At 37.0% G+C, this 14,181-nt stretch overlaps 1 pseudogene; it reads right to left on the bottom strand.

Annotated features, from left to right (window-relative positions):
* Window positions 1-6,522: 6,522 nt before the first annotated feature.
* LOC114090593 (14-3-3 protein theta pseudogene) lies at window positions 6,523-8,083 on the bottom strand (annotated as a pseudogene).
* Between the last annotated feature and the right edge of the window lie 6,098 nt (window positions 8,084-14,181).

The raw sequence follows: 14,181 nt of genomic DNA, 5'->3' as shown, positions 1-14,181 counted from the left end.
ACACATTAGGACATTTGTTTTCTTTATTAGATCTTGAGATTTTACTGCAAGCACTATAAAATCAAATTAATTTTGAACACTTTTAAAAACAAAAATAAAATTTACACGTTGATTATATTTTCATTGACACGTATGCCTGACAGTCCATAGGGTGACCAGCATCCCATCTACTCCTGTTCAAGTTCTTGAGTAATGCCTTCCTTCACAGAGTGGGCAGGACCTTGATGGACTCCAGCCAATGGGATATGGAGAAGGTGTTAGGCTGTCACTTCCATGACTGCATTATATGCATAAGACTCTATCTTGCTGGAAGATCTCTCTAGAAACTCGCTCCTCCTGCCTGGATTTGAAGAAGTAATTGGCCACATTGGGAAGCCTGTGTGGCAAGGCACTGAGGCTCCTATCTGTTTATAATTACTGCCCTGTTAATCTAGGTCACAGCTCTCATGATTTAATCACTTTAGTTCTGAATATTTTTTCAATGTCTCACACAGGAGCATTTGAAAGGCCCCACATATCTGAAGAATAATACCCAGCTAAACTGTGTTCAGACTCCTGACCCACGTACACTGCAAGATTATAAATGTGTCCTGTTTTCAGATGCTGAGTCTGTGATAAATTCTTAAGCCGCACTAGATTATGAACACACAACTGAAATGTGATTTGAAGATTTTAAAATGTGGATTCCCCTATTTGTTATTTTGAACAGAGTTGTAATAGAGGCAAACATTTGGGTACATTTGAATTTTATATCATCACAATTTTTTTTCTTTTATTGTCTAATTAATTATCAACAAAAATAAGTTTTTCCTTACATCACAAAGTGCTTAAGGTAATGACTGTAAACTAATCGTTGCTGACATAGAGCTACATTTTAATTTATTAGAAAGTGGTTTGATACATCTATTCAGGATATTATTACCCAATTTTTTATTGGCGTATGCAGCTTTTTTTGGTCTTTCAAAAGCTTTATTAAGGTCTATTTTATATATCATAAAATTAGTTCATTAAAAAATGTACAACTCAGTAGTCAAGCATGGTGGCACACACACCTGTCATCCCAGCTACTCAGGAGGCTAAGGCAGGAAGATTACAAGGTCAAGATTCATCTTAGCAATTTAGCAAAATCCTTTCTCAAAATGAAAAATATAAAAAGGACTGGTGATGTAACTCAGTGGTAGAATTGCCTCCAAGTTCAATCCCTTATACTGAAAATAAATACAAAGTGTATAACTCAGTGATTCTTAGTAACTATCCTGATGGCTCAAACCAACATCATAAGCCACTTTTAGACTATTCCCATTTCTTCATGATCACTCATGTGCATTTATAACCTCTGTTCTGATCTGTAACCCCAGTCAATCACTAGTCTCCTTTCTATCTTTGTTGATTTTCCTTTCATGAATATTTAATATAAACAAAATCATACTATATGTTAGCTATTACATTGGGCTCCTTTTACTTTACAAAAAAAAAATGTTTTTTAGATCTATCAGTCTCATAGCTTGTGTCAGAACTTTATTCCTTTTTATTGCCAAGTAATATTTCATGGTAAGGATATAACACATTTTATCCAGCCATTTTATCAGTGTTATACTAAAGGAGAAAGTTGAGATTATTGATGTGAGATCATTCTTATAAAATGGGCATATAAGCTAGGTTGGAGAATCTAAGCTCTGCTTCAGCAGTATGCAATAAATATTAATGTGCTAAATTTTATGTTCATCCAGATCAAAATTCTTTTTAATTTTTGCTATCCATCTGTTGTTTAGAAATACATTGTTTGATTCCCAAATATTTAGGGTTTCCCAATTTGCATTCTGTTATTGATTTCTAATTTAGCTCCATTGTGGTCAGAGATTAGACTTTATATGATTTATTAAGACTCTTTTTGTGATTTTTTAATAACTATACCGATGGCTCACACCTGTGAACTGGGGAAGAATCTATGTGCTCTTGAGAACAAGATATTTTTGCTGGCGTTGGAGGGAATTCAAGCTGGATCATGGTGTTCTTGTATTTTTGTCAGCTGCTACTTTTCCTGTGTATGGCCCATAGTTTCCTGTTCCATTATGTGTCTTAATTTTTTGGTGAAAACTGGGCACTTTTGGTAATAGAATGTGGACATTCTAGAGACCAGATTCCAATCCCTCTCTAGCCTTCTAAAAGAATTTGAGTTTTTTTCAGTTTTTCTATTATAATATTTCTTTACTGACCTAGAGTAAGTCTGTAAAGTCTATATTCCCTGTTGTGTATAACCTCTGAAGACTTTTGTTCAGTTGTTTTATTTATAAAGAAAATTTCACTTTTGATTAGCATGTATTAACCACATGTAGCAATGGGGTTCGGAAATTTCAATACATACATACTGCATTTGCTCATCACATGTAACCTCCCTTTTCTACCCTTTTCAACCTTTAGGATTCACATAGGCTTAAAAATGTACATTTGGTTTGACATTTTTAGTTTCCACATATGAGAGGGAACATACAATGCTTGTATGTCTGTATCTAGCTTCTTTCATTTAACATGATCTTATCCACTTTCACTGATTTTGCTGTAAATGATCAGATTTAATTCTTCTTTATGGCAAAATAATACTCCATAGTGTATATACACTCATTTTATTTACCCATTCATCCATTGATGGGCATGTTGGCTGATATCATATTTTAGTTATGGTGAATAGTGCCATAATAAACATAGATATGTTTATATGTTCCTTAGATACCTTGGATCCCCAGGTCTTATTTTCTGAAGGGCTGTGTGTTTACACATGTGTGTAATGCACCTGGCCATGTGTGTATCTGTTCAACACACCTTTGATAACTACGTATTTGGCAATTCCGATTTAACTTCTGCTTCTTATTTGTACTGAGTTTTCAGTTTAACCAAAAAGGGACTGAGTGCCTTTCAGGTTTTTCCTGCACATGCATGTTTCTTTGAGAGTCCCAGGACTATTAGAGGTTTCTTTCTTTCTTTTTTTGGTACCTGGGATTGAACCAAGAGTGCTTAACCACTGAGCCACATCTCCAGCCCATTTCTTTTTTTAAATTTTGAGTTAGGGTTTTGCTAGGTTGCTTAGGGCCTTGCTAAGTTGCCGAGGCTTGTTTCGAACTTGCAGTCCTCGTGTGTCAGCCCCCCAGAGCCACAGGAATTAAAGGCACGCACTACCACACCCGGTATACCAGAAGTGTTCAAAGCTCCCTTTGAACACCTCCAGAGTAACCTTCGGATTTTTTTGGTCATTCTCTTGTTTGCCTTATACAGCTGCCATGTTAAATAATTTCAGCAGCTTATTTTCAATAATCTCCTCTTGGATAGAGCTTTTCAGGAAGGGAGTTCTGAGTCAGATCAAATAATGAGAACTCTCAGTGAAAGTGGCTTTTCTAGAAGGTTGCAAGACAGGTCAGGGAGGGGCCAGGCTCTCGGGTGGGGATGAAGAGTAGCCCAAGGCTGGTCTACGCTTCCTGTGCTATCAGGGTGCTGAGGAGGAAAGCAGCTAAAATACCCTAAACCCCACTAGTTCTTATTGAGGTTCACTAGTTTTTCTCAAATACTATATCTTGAGATTGTTTACACCTCTAGTTAATTTCCAGGGCAACATAAAGCTTGATTTTGTTAAACTTGTTAGTGATTCCATTACTTTTATGTGGGAGCACATTTGTAGAAATCTTTATCCCTCCACTCTGGAAATCCTATCCACATGCAGCTTTTAAAAGTAATCTCATGAACATGGTAAATCTTCAGCCTTTTTCCTCATCAGCATATTTAAAATGTGTAAAGTTCTGCCAAGCATTCTCTATCACCGTTAGGATTCACACAGGCTTAAAAATGAAAGTCACTGCTAGAAAACCACAGAACAGAAACTACGAATAACCCTAACAATAGGAGATTAACTTTCTTCAATATTGGACAAATAAATACGTTTTGCATCATCCTAATGGAAGACACTAAGGAGAATAAAAATAAGTTGAGCATGAAGTAAAAAAGAAAATGGAGCGGTTATAGGATACATTGACTGACTGTCAAGAAAATAAATCAATAAGAATTAGTTATGAGAAATAAAGACGAACCCCCTCAAGCTAATGTGTGACGTTACCCAGATTACAGTCACTGAAAATGAAATTAAAAAAAAAATCAAAAGAGGATGGAAAATTGAAGTGGAGTTATTGTAAATTCAAAAGAAAACAATAATCACGAAATATAACAAAAAGATAGAAAGAAGATAATTTAAAGTATATTTTTTTAGAAAGGAAATACTCTGGATTTGAATCAAAAGGAAAAAAGAAGAAGAAAAATGCTTTTTCATAGCACCAAAAATGGATTTCAGGGTGCAGACTAACTTCTTGTGAACGGGGACCCCGACTTCATCATCTGTCATTCTTTCCCTTTCTTCCTAAGATGAATCACGAGCGCCATCAATGAACCACTAAATATTTGAAATCCTAAAAGGCAAATATCACAAACACGATGCTTTTGGGTGTCTGTGAGATCATATATCTTAAACTCTTCCCAAATCTACCCCACATCACCAGACATACCCTTGCAAAGTGGAAGGAAGCGAGTTTGTCGTAGGGGCTTAAGCTCCATAACCAATGGTCACACACAAGCACATCACAGGAAAGTTCAAGGTCACCTCTGCTGTTGTGTGCATATCACACAGCAGGTCCTTATCAGCACAGCAGGTCAGAGCTCACAAGAGGCACAGGAAACACCTGGAGAAGCAGTCTTGCTTGGCTGTCTCTCCTCATTCAAGAGGGGAAGCTACGGGCTTCTTGGAACTTCTAGAATTATACAGGAGCACAGTATGGTGTTAAATTGCAAATACTGTGTCATACAGTGGTGAATCTATTCTCCTGTGTAGGAGAGGTTCACAGATAATGATCAAGTTGTTTGGCGCTAGTGTGAACACTAATGCTGAAGAAGTAGATACTATTCTACAGTAACTGAGGAGCTTCAGGTACAGTCATTTCAGGGCAGTCACTTGAATGCAGTAGAGCATGTCATAATCCAATTCATCTTGCTGTTTGGACTCTTGGCAGCTCATTTCACATGCAGTCAAGCATTTTCCCCAAGAACAAGAAGGAAATTACCTTGCTAGCTGTTATAGTGGTGATTCTTCGGTGTAAGCAGTGATAATACAATTGCTCACAGGCATCTCCTGGGATACTAATGAAGTTAATTGGTCCATGGGCATGTAAAATACAGGAAGGAAGGAATTTTAGTTTCTAAGTGCATTTTCTGCAAGTGGTTAGATTTTCACTCTTTCCTCCCAGATTTTGTAGTGTTTTGAACATCTTTACTTAAAAAACAAAACAAAAAACAAACAACCCCCCCCAAAAAAAAAAAAAAAAAAACTTAAATTCTTTTATTTCAAAAAGAATTTAAGCCAGTTGTGGTAGCACAAATCTGTAATCCCAGCAACTCGGGAGGCTGAGGCGGGAGGATCTCAAATTTGAGGCCAGCCTCATGAACTTAGTAAGGCCCCTAAGCAATTTAACAAGACCCTGTATCAAACAAAAACAAAAACAATAACAATCACAATAACAAAAAAAAAAAAACAAAACAGGGCTTGGAGTATGGCTCAGGGGTTAAGCACCTCTGGGTTCAATCTCCAGTACAAAAAAAAAAAAAAAGTAATATTCTATAGGATCAAATTAATGATATGGGCATATGCTTAAATTATGCTAACAATTAGCTTAGAAACAGCATAATAATCAGTAAACTATTGTATTTTTCTATTTAATTATCATTAGGAGTTATACAAAAATAATGCTACTGCCCTGCACAGGTGATTACTGAGCATAAAAATTCATAAAATTCTTTTTTTTTTTGAGGTGTAATGAATTTTTATTGGGAAAGGAAGTTGTCAACTTAAACCATAGCAAATGATGAGTAAATGAGGAAACTCCCTATTATCCCAGAGAATATTCATGACCTCCACAACATGTGATATATAGGAGGAATTTCAATTTGTAACTCCCAGCCCAGAAATGCCAAGGGCTTTCCCATTCAATCTAATAATTCTGGATTCCCACTAAAAAGGAATACAGTAAGAGTAAGAAAAGGTTGCTTACTGAAAAGAAACCCTCCAAGAAGAATAAGGAAGGGAATGTAGAAATTAAAAAGTTCTGTAGAATATTCTTTATTGCAATTACGTACATTTTCTTATCTTCATAGTAACATAAAACACAGTCCCTGGTAGAACTGGTTCAGATTACTTAAATACCAGATATATTTTTAGTCCTCTACTAAGTGTTTGGAAGTTACTTATGTTTACATGAAAAGAAGCTATCACAATTTTTCTACAACAGTAACTGCACACCAAGAAGGCCAAGTCACACACAAATCAAGGAATGGAGTTTTCCGGAAGCTTCAGTGTTAAAAGTTTATGAACAGTTGATTTCATACCCATGAGTGGGTTTCTTTTCTATAGGAAAGACAAGTGGAATAAGGAAAGGAAATCTGTAAAAAAGTTTCTTGAGGGCAGAGGAATGACACCCTGTTGGTATTAAATTTTCAGCAAAATGCTGCATCACGTTTTTCTGCACTGTCTGGTGTCCATAATGTTGTCTCTAAGCAACTGCATGATGAGGGTGCTGTTCTTGTTTGAATCTCCATTCAGTGAATCAAGTTCTGCAAAGGCCTTGTCAACAGCCGTTTTAGCGGTGCAGGCAAGCTCTGGATTATTAAGGATCTCATGGTAAAACACAGAAAAGTTAAGAGCCAGCCCCAAGCAGATTGGGTGTGTGGGTTGCATATCTTTCTTGCTTATAATCAATTGCCTCTTGGTAAGCTCCTCTGGAAGTATCTATGGTTTTCTTCCAATCATCACCCACATGCAACTTCAGCAAGGTTCCAAAAGTAATCTGCTTTCATTTTCAGATAAAAGACCTCACTCTCTGTCTTCATTACATTGGTTATTAAATACTTATCCAACAATTCCAAAACCGTGGTGCAGATGGACCTAGGCTCTACTCTGCTTTCTCCTGATAGTCTTTAACCAGTTGCAACTTCTGTTGGAAGTATTGGTCTTCTGTAAAATCTCTTTTGGCTGAGACTCTGTTATGGTTTGCATGTGAGGTGTCCCCTAAAAGCTCATGTGTAAGACCATGCAAGAAGGTTTAGAGGAGAAGCGATTGGGTTATAAAAGCCTTAACCCAATCAGCGAATTAAACCCCAAGGGGGTTAACTAAGTGGTAACTGAAGCCAGGGACAGTGTGGCTGGAGGAAGTGGGCATGGGAGGGTCTGCCTGTGGGGTATGTATTTTGTATCTGGTGAGTGGAGTCTCTCTGCTTCCTGACCATCACAGTGAGCCACTTCCCTCTGCCACATTATTTCACCATGATGCTCTGCCTCACCTTAAGCCCCCCCCCTTCCCCCCGAGGAAGGGAGCTGGCTGTCTGTGGGCTGAGACCTCTGAAACCAGTGAGCCCTCAAATAAACTTTTCCTCCTCTAAAATTTTTCTCCTCAGGTTTTTTAGCCACAGCAGTGAAAAACCTGACTAAAACAGACCCTAACCTATATTATTCATTCACACGTCTATTTCTTTCTTTCTAAGTAAAAGATTCTGGAAAGCCAGAGAGTTAAATTTCATTCAGAGTAGACTAGATCAGACCTCACTTTTTAAAAAAAAAAAGTTAAATTGAAAAACCCACTAGTTATCACTAACTTAAAACACAGGTTTATTTCTTGCGCATGGGAAATGTTCATTTTGAGGCTGTGCCTGGTGGGGTGGTCTCTCTGTTCCTTACGGGCACTTAGGATTCCGGTTGCCATGGTGGGAAAAAGGGGGATGAGAGCTCCCAGGAGCAGTCTGAGGTAACTACACACTGGTCTGCAAGTGGCATGTACCTACAGTCTGCCTAACTACTGTCCATCAACTAGTCATATGATCTCACCTGACCAAAAGAGGGCAGGAAGTTAAACACTATCATTACCCCTGAGAGCTCAAAATAATTTGGCAAATAGCATTAACTTTAACTATTTATCCTTCTGTTACACATACTTAGCTCCTCGTCTTCCCCAAAGGTAAGACAGTCTCCACTGCTCCTACAGGGACAGCTGGAGGACCCCATCATGGAAGGCATTCTGCCCCAGGTCCAGGCCATCCGCAGACTGCCTAGAGGCCTTACAGCAAGACCTCTACCTTGGTCTGCAACAGTGATCTGCCCCTTCAATCTCCTGATGCACAATAGTGGCAAAGTGTTCAAAACCAAAACAAAGTGTCCCAACCAAACAAAAAAGAAGCAAAACAGACCACAAACACTCATCCCACTTGAAGAAGGAAACCATGAAGGACATTTTGGGGTCACTCTGAATGTTCATCAGGCTGACAGTTTAAGCACCCCCACCCAGGAAGTAGAATTGCTCCTTGACCCAGCTCTGAGTTTTCTTCTTGAAATGCACCGATCTCAGGTCCAGATCCAATCCTGGGATACTCTCTACCTTTTCCGTATGTTTCTTGGCTACATCAAACACTGGACATGTTCACTTCCAGGTAAGTGAGTAGCTTCTTGATCTCCTTCTTGCTCCTAGAAGATTAGGAACATTTGGTTCCTTTAATTCTTAAAATAATCTCAGACTTTTATTTCTGCCTGGTGCTTTTTTCCCCCTTAGACTGTGGTGGCTTACAATGATATTGATTTCTCTAGTCTATGTGGCAATAACCGTACCTACCGTTATTTTCTAGACACGCTTCTTAAATTTGTTACATTTATTATTTTCTGGGTTCATATATTTCCTTCATTCAACTTTAATCCTGCTTTTGGAAGCTCAGCCACACAATTCATCTTATTTCCCTGTTCATTTTGTCCACCAGATTTACTTGGTGCCAAAATTTTAATTGATTATCGCTCTAAAAACCTCAACCTATTATTGTAACAATGCAATGTGGCTTCAGTGCTTTGGCATTTTCGTGAAAATGATGTTTGTAGATTGTTGCACAATCTGGATTTATCTGATGCTTCAGGTTAGCACCTTTGGCAGATATACAACATAGGTGATTTGCAGTCTGATTGATTCAAATGAGGAGGTACATCATAGCAGTTTTTCTCATTCATGACACTAAGCTTGATCACTTGATGATCCTGTCACCATTTTAAAACATTGTTTTCACTTTTTTTGGTAAATAGTTTGTAGGAGGTTCTTTGTCCAGGGAATCCTTTCTTGATTAAATGATACTAAGATATCCCGGAGGTGGTCTCACCTGAACCTTCATTACCAGGTGGCTGACTATAAGCTGACTGGTTCAGGAAGACATGGCTGCAGGGTAGCTTTCTCACTCTCTGATAAGGTAGCCTGTTTGCATACCCCTGATGGGTTAGGATCCACACGAGAAGGCTGAAGTCCACAAATGCATTTCCAAGGCTCTGCTCTGGTCTAGTTTGTTACAATTTCATTGTCCAGAGAAAAATCACAGAGCCAAGCCCGGAATCAGGGCTTGTAGGAAGGTGTACTTCTCAAGGGTGTGGATATAGATAGGAATAAATAGAAGTCGTGCTGTTCAGAGTCAGAGGTAAATACATATGTGATCTGGTAGGCAATTGCAAACTTCTCCTCTGTAGGGAACTGAATACTTTTCATTCTAATCAGGAATTTTTTAGAATGTCTATTTCTCTGGGGACTCCTCCACAGTTTCTGTTCTTAACCTGTGGGATATTCCATCATTTTGATATTTGAGAAATGGTATGCCAATTTATTTTAAGATCATATATCACTTATACAAAATTGAGAGTATCTTTTCTTGAGGATACCTGCCATTCATAGATTTTTCTTTATCTGTTAATAGATTATTTTTTATCTGCATTTCATTTTTCTATTGGATAATTAATTGGTCTTTACATTTTACGAATTAAGCCTCTTGAAATACAAGTTGTGAATATTTCTATCAATATTTTTTAAAACTTGACATAGGGTTTGAAAAATGTATTTGCTTGCTTGCCCATTTATTGTGGAAGTCATTTTTATGTAATAAAAATTATAAATGTTTCCTTTTGCTTCAGAATTTTGAATAATAGTTAGGAAATTCTTTCCTACTCCCATGTTATAGAGAAATTGGTTGGTATTTTCTGTTTGGCTTTTATTTTTATTTATTTATTTATTTTTTGTGGTTTCACTTTCCACAATTAAATATATGATCAACATGGAATTTTATTGTTTAATGATTTTCTGGTTTAATAATTACATTCAATGATTAAATTTCTTTTTTCTTTCTTCTATATGCTCATATAGTTGTTTTAAATATTTTTTTGAAAAGTCAATTTCCTTCCACCAATAATTCTATTATAAAACAAGTTTAAAATATAACATGGACTTGGAGTATTTCTGAATTGTTTCTCCTGTTCCATTGGTTGATAAGTAAATACCAACCAGTTTTAAATATAGTTGGTTACATGGCGTGTGTTTTTAGTGTCTGTTAGGACTAGTCACCTAATTTGCCTTGCTTTTCATTTGCAGGGTTTTCTTACTTATAAATAGTAAGATAATATTTTAATTTATTATTTCATTTAGGCAACAATAGCCATGTAATATTTGGCTACCATGTGATAACCAATTCAAAGGGACAGACATCCATGAAATATTTTTTTTTTCCCTGAAGGAATCCTCATAATCTAATGGGTAGATGACAACAGGAGGAATGAAGGGTATTTCTGATAACTGTTGCACTGTGTGTGTATTATTAACTATGGTTAATAATACCATATTGTATCTTTCAAAATTTCTAAGGGAATAAATTCCAAATGTTCCCCTCAACAAAAATATTTGAGATGATTGACATGTTAATGAATGATTTGATTATTCCACATGTATTCATAATCATAACACCACATTGTACCCTATAATACCTACTATTGTAAATTGTCAACTTATAATATAATAAAAAGTACAAAAAAGAGGAATATAGGAAAATATGTGCTTAAATAGTAGTGTTATCAAAATCTGGTGGGAGCATATATTGAGGAGGAACTGGCTACCCACAGAGTGAAAAATAACTTCACAGAGTGTTCCTTATAGTTTTGAAACAATACACCATAGTATGCTGAAGAATTTTATTTCATAGTCTGTTAAATAAATACTTTGAAGAATATCATCATTATTCACATGATGCAAAGTTTACTGCTCCTTTTAGATATAATTAAGGCAAATAACTATCAGAGCTACCTAGTTTCTATTGTTGATTTTATTTATTGTGTATTTTATAGAGACAGGCTGATCCTGATCTCCTGGCTCAAGGGAGCCTCCTACCTCTGCTTTCTGTGTAGCTGAGATTACAGATGGGTACCACCTTGCCCAGCTATTATTGATTTTAAAATTGTCATACATTTTTTTTCGTGTGAAAATAAACTTGGAGGATAACCACTTTGAAAATATTTTACTAGTTTAATAAAAAGATTTATCATATACCTACCATTTGATTCACCCATTCCACAACCAGGCATTTATCCATGGGAAAAAAAAATATGTCCATACAAAGCTATGCACAGGGATTTTCGTGGCAGTTTTATTTTTAATGTTCCCAAATTAGAAATAAACCAAATATCTACTAAAAGGTGAATAAATAAGTATCGTATTATATCCATAAATGGAATATTATACAGCAATAAAAATGAAAAAACAACTTTTTTTACATATTAATATATGAATCTCAAAATAATTATCCTCAGTGAAAGCAGCAAGACAGAAAAGACCATGTTTGTGTTATTCATCTCCTTAAATTCTAGGAAATGCAAAATATGGTATAATCTATAGTAACAGAAAGCAAATCAGTAATTGTCCGATGATGGAGGGACAAAAGAGTGGGGAAGTGGGATTACCAAGGTATACGAGCAGATTTGTGGAGGTGATAGGTCATTTGTTACTGGTCATTGTTTCACTGGTGCACACATATGTCAACACGTACCTAGTTTTACACTTTCAGGATGTGCCGTCTATTGTATGTAAAGTGTACCTCAACAATGATGTAAAAGATGTCCAGACTGATGGCCAGAACAAGATTAAACTACTGGGGCAGGATAGAGACATAGAATAAAGAATGGAGAGATGATAGATTCAAATAAATAGAAGATGGGAGAAGGAAGCTGGATCTATACTTGCAAATTATAAGGGATTGTTCTTCCCTGTTCACAGAGTGACTATACTTAGGGTATGAGTATTCAGAGAGCCAATTAGGAATTCTCATCTGAGTCAACTCAGATGAGAGTTTTATTTCATAGTCTGTTAAATAAATACTTTGAAGAATATCATCATTATTCACATGACCCAAAGTTTTTTCATCTTTTCTTTTTACTGTTTTTTTTTTCCTAGTGAATATACAGTTTATTTACATCATGAGTGTGTCATAGATTCTTTATTTTGGTGGGGAAGTGTACCAGAGGCTGAACCTGAGGTGCCTAACCACCAAGGAACATCCTCAGCCCTTTTTAAAAATATTTTCTTTAGAGATAGGGTCTTGCTGAGTTGCTTAGGGCCTCACTGAGTTGCTGAGGGCTGGCTTTGAACTAGCTGTTGAGGTATGAAATTTAAAAAAAAAATCTTGCTGGCAAAGCATATACTGTTTGTCTTATTATCTAAAATTGTTTTTGCACCAGCCAAATCTTGGTGTAAAGTTTTTCTTAACTATATTTAATAAGAATTTATAATGGGTCAGAGAAGGATTTAGTGTTCCTGGCATCAGGGATCCTACACTCTGGTAGAAGCATTGGACAAAGTAGCTGGCCACTCCATCCAAAGTTTAATTATCTGGAAATCTTTGACAGCCCATATTCTAACATGTGAAAACGTTGTAAGTTCTAGACACCTTTTAATATTTATGAGAGCTATGTGTTGCTTCTGTAGTTATAAGACTTTTAACATTTGTTATTTATCAAAGGGTGATAAAGTTTTTGTTTTATTTAAATCACTTTAGAACAATGTATAAGTGGAGAACAATAACACTCCCCTTAGATGAAAACGTGAGGTGACTGCTTAGTTCAATACTGTACACATTGCTGAACACCAGCCTGCTAGTCTGTGGGATTCTAATTTGAAGCTCAGCAGAATTACTAACAACTGCATCTCAAGTGTTTGTGTTTCTCACCAAATGTTTACTCTGTGAGTGCCAGGTAGCATTCTGCTGAAAAATTGCAGTGCACAAGCAAATTTATCTTTGTCTTTTGTAAGAATAGGTAAAATGAATGGTGATAAGATTTCTTGTGCTCTATTTTATAAGCAAATTCAAACTGTTTGGGACAATATGTAAGAACTAACTCAAGAGGAGAGCCAGAGGCAAACAAAAAAATATATAAATTGAACAGGCAATGGGACTCTCTAGTTCAGAAAGCCAATCATATTGTCCACCTCCCCAGGGGAAAACAAATAAACAAACAAACAAAAAAAAACAACCATCACTTTTGAAAACTATAGGGATAAAAAAAAAAAGTTACTCTCCATTGTCAGGTGGTCAGCAAGTGGAGAAACATTTATTCAAGAAAATCTGCTAAATCTCAGCAAGACCAGTTGGCTTGTGGCAGGTGATCCGCAGCCTATTCTCTCCAACCATCAGATCAACATAATAGGAGGTCTATCCTGGTCAGTGCAACTCAGACACAGGGCTCCCTCCTCAAAAGGAATTGGGAGATCAGGGGCTCTCTTGCTTCACGCAGTCCCCACTTAACGGGGCAAAGGCTTTACCCTGGGCACTGAGTAAAATGCACACCAGCAAATGCAAAGCCAAGAGGAACCAAGTCCACTGCCTTGCTCAGTGTTTTGCTCACAAAGATGAATGTCACTCTGAGAGAAGCAGGATCTGTCTTCACACTCCAGATTCAGAAGAGTTCATATATGTTTTGCCCAAGGGGAGAGGCAAGCAAGCTGAAAAAAGAGGGGGAGCTCTGAAGTTCTCCTCAGAGGGACCAAGTTAATTTGAAAAGTGTATGGGGAAGCTCCAGCCTACGGGTAATATTGAAAACAATAGGGATGTGGGAGGTCAGCAATTGAGAAGAGGCTGGTGGTTCTATAATAGCTGCAAACTACACCATGACCGGTTAGTAGTTCACCAGAGAAAACCAGAGAAAGAGACAGGGAAGAAGTATCCTGGGGAGAAGAAATGAGCTTCAAAATCTGGTCTGAAAACTACCACTGCAAAGAAACCTAAATTTAATTGGATCAGACTATGGAGCCATTGGTGCCCAGGGGC

The sequence above is a fragment of the Marmota flaviventris genome, chromosome 15, assembly GCF_047511675.1.
Source record: "Marmota flaviventris isolate mMarFla1 chromosome 15, mMarFla1.hap1, whole genome shotgun sequence".
In the NCBI taxonomy this organism is placed as follows: domain Eukaryota; kingdom Metazoa; phylum Chordata; class Mammalia; order Rodentia; family Sciuridae; genus Marmota; species Marmota flaviventris.
The sequence above is the reverse complement of the archived record's forward strand: the minus strand, read 5'-3'. Positions and strand labels throughout refer to the sequence as shown.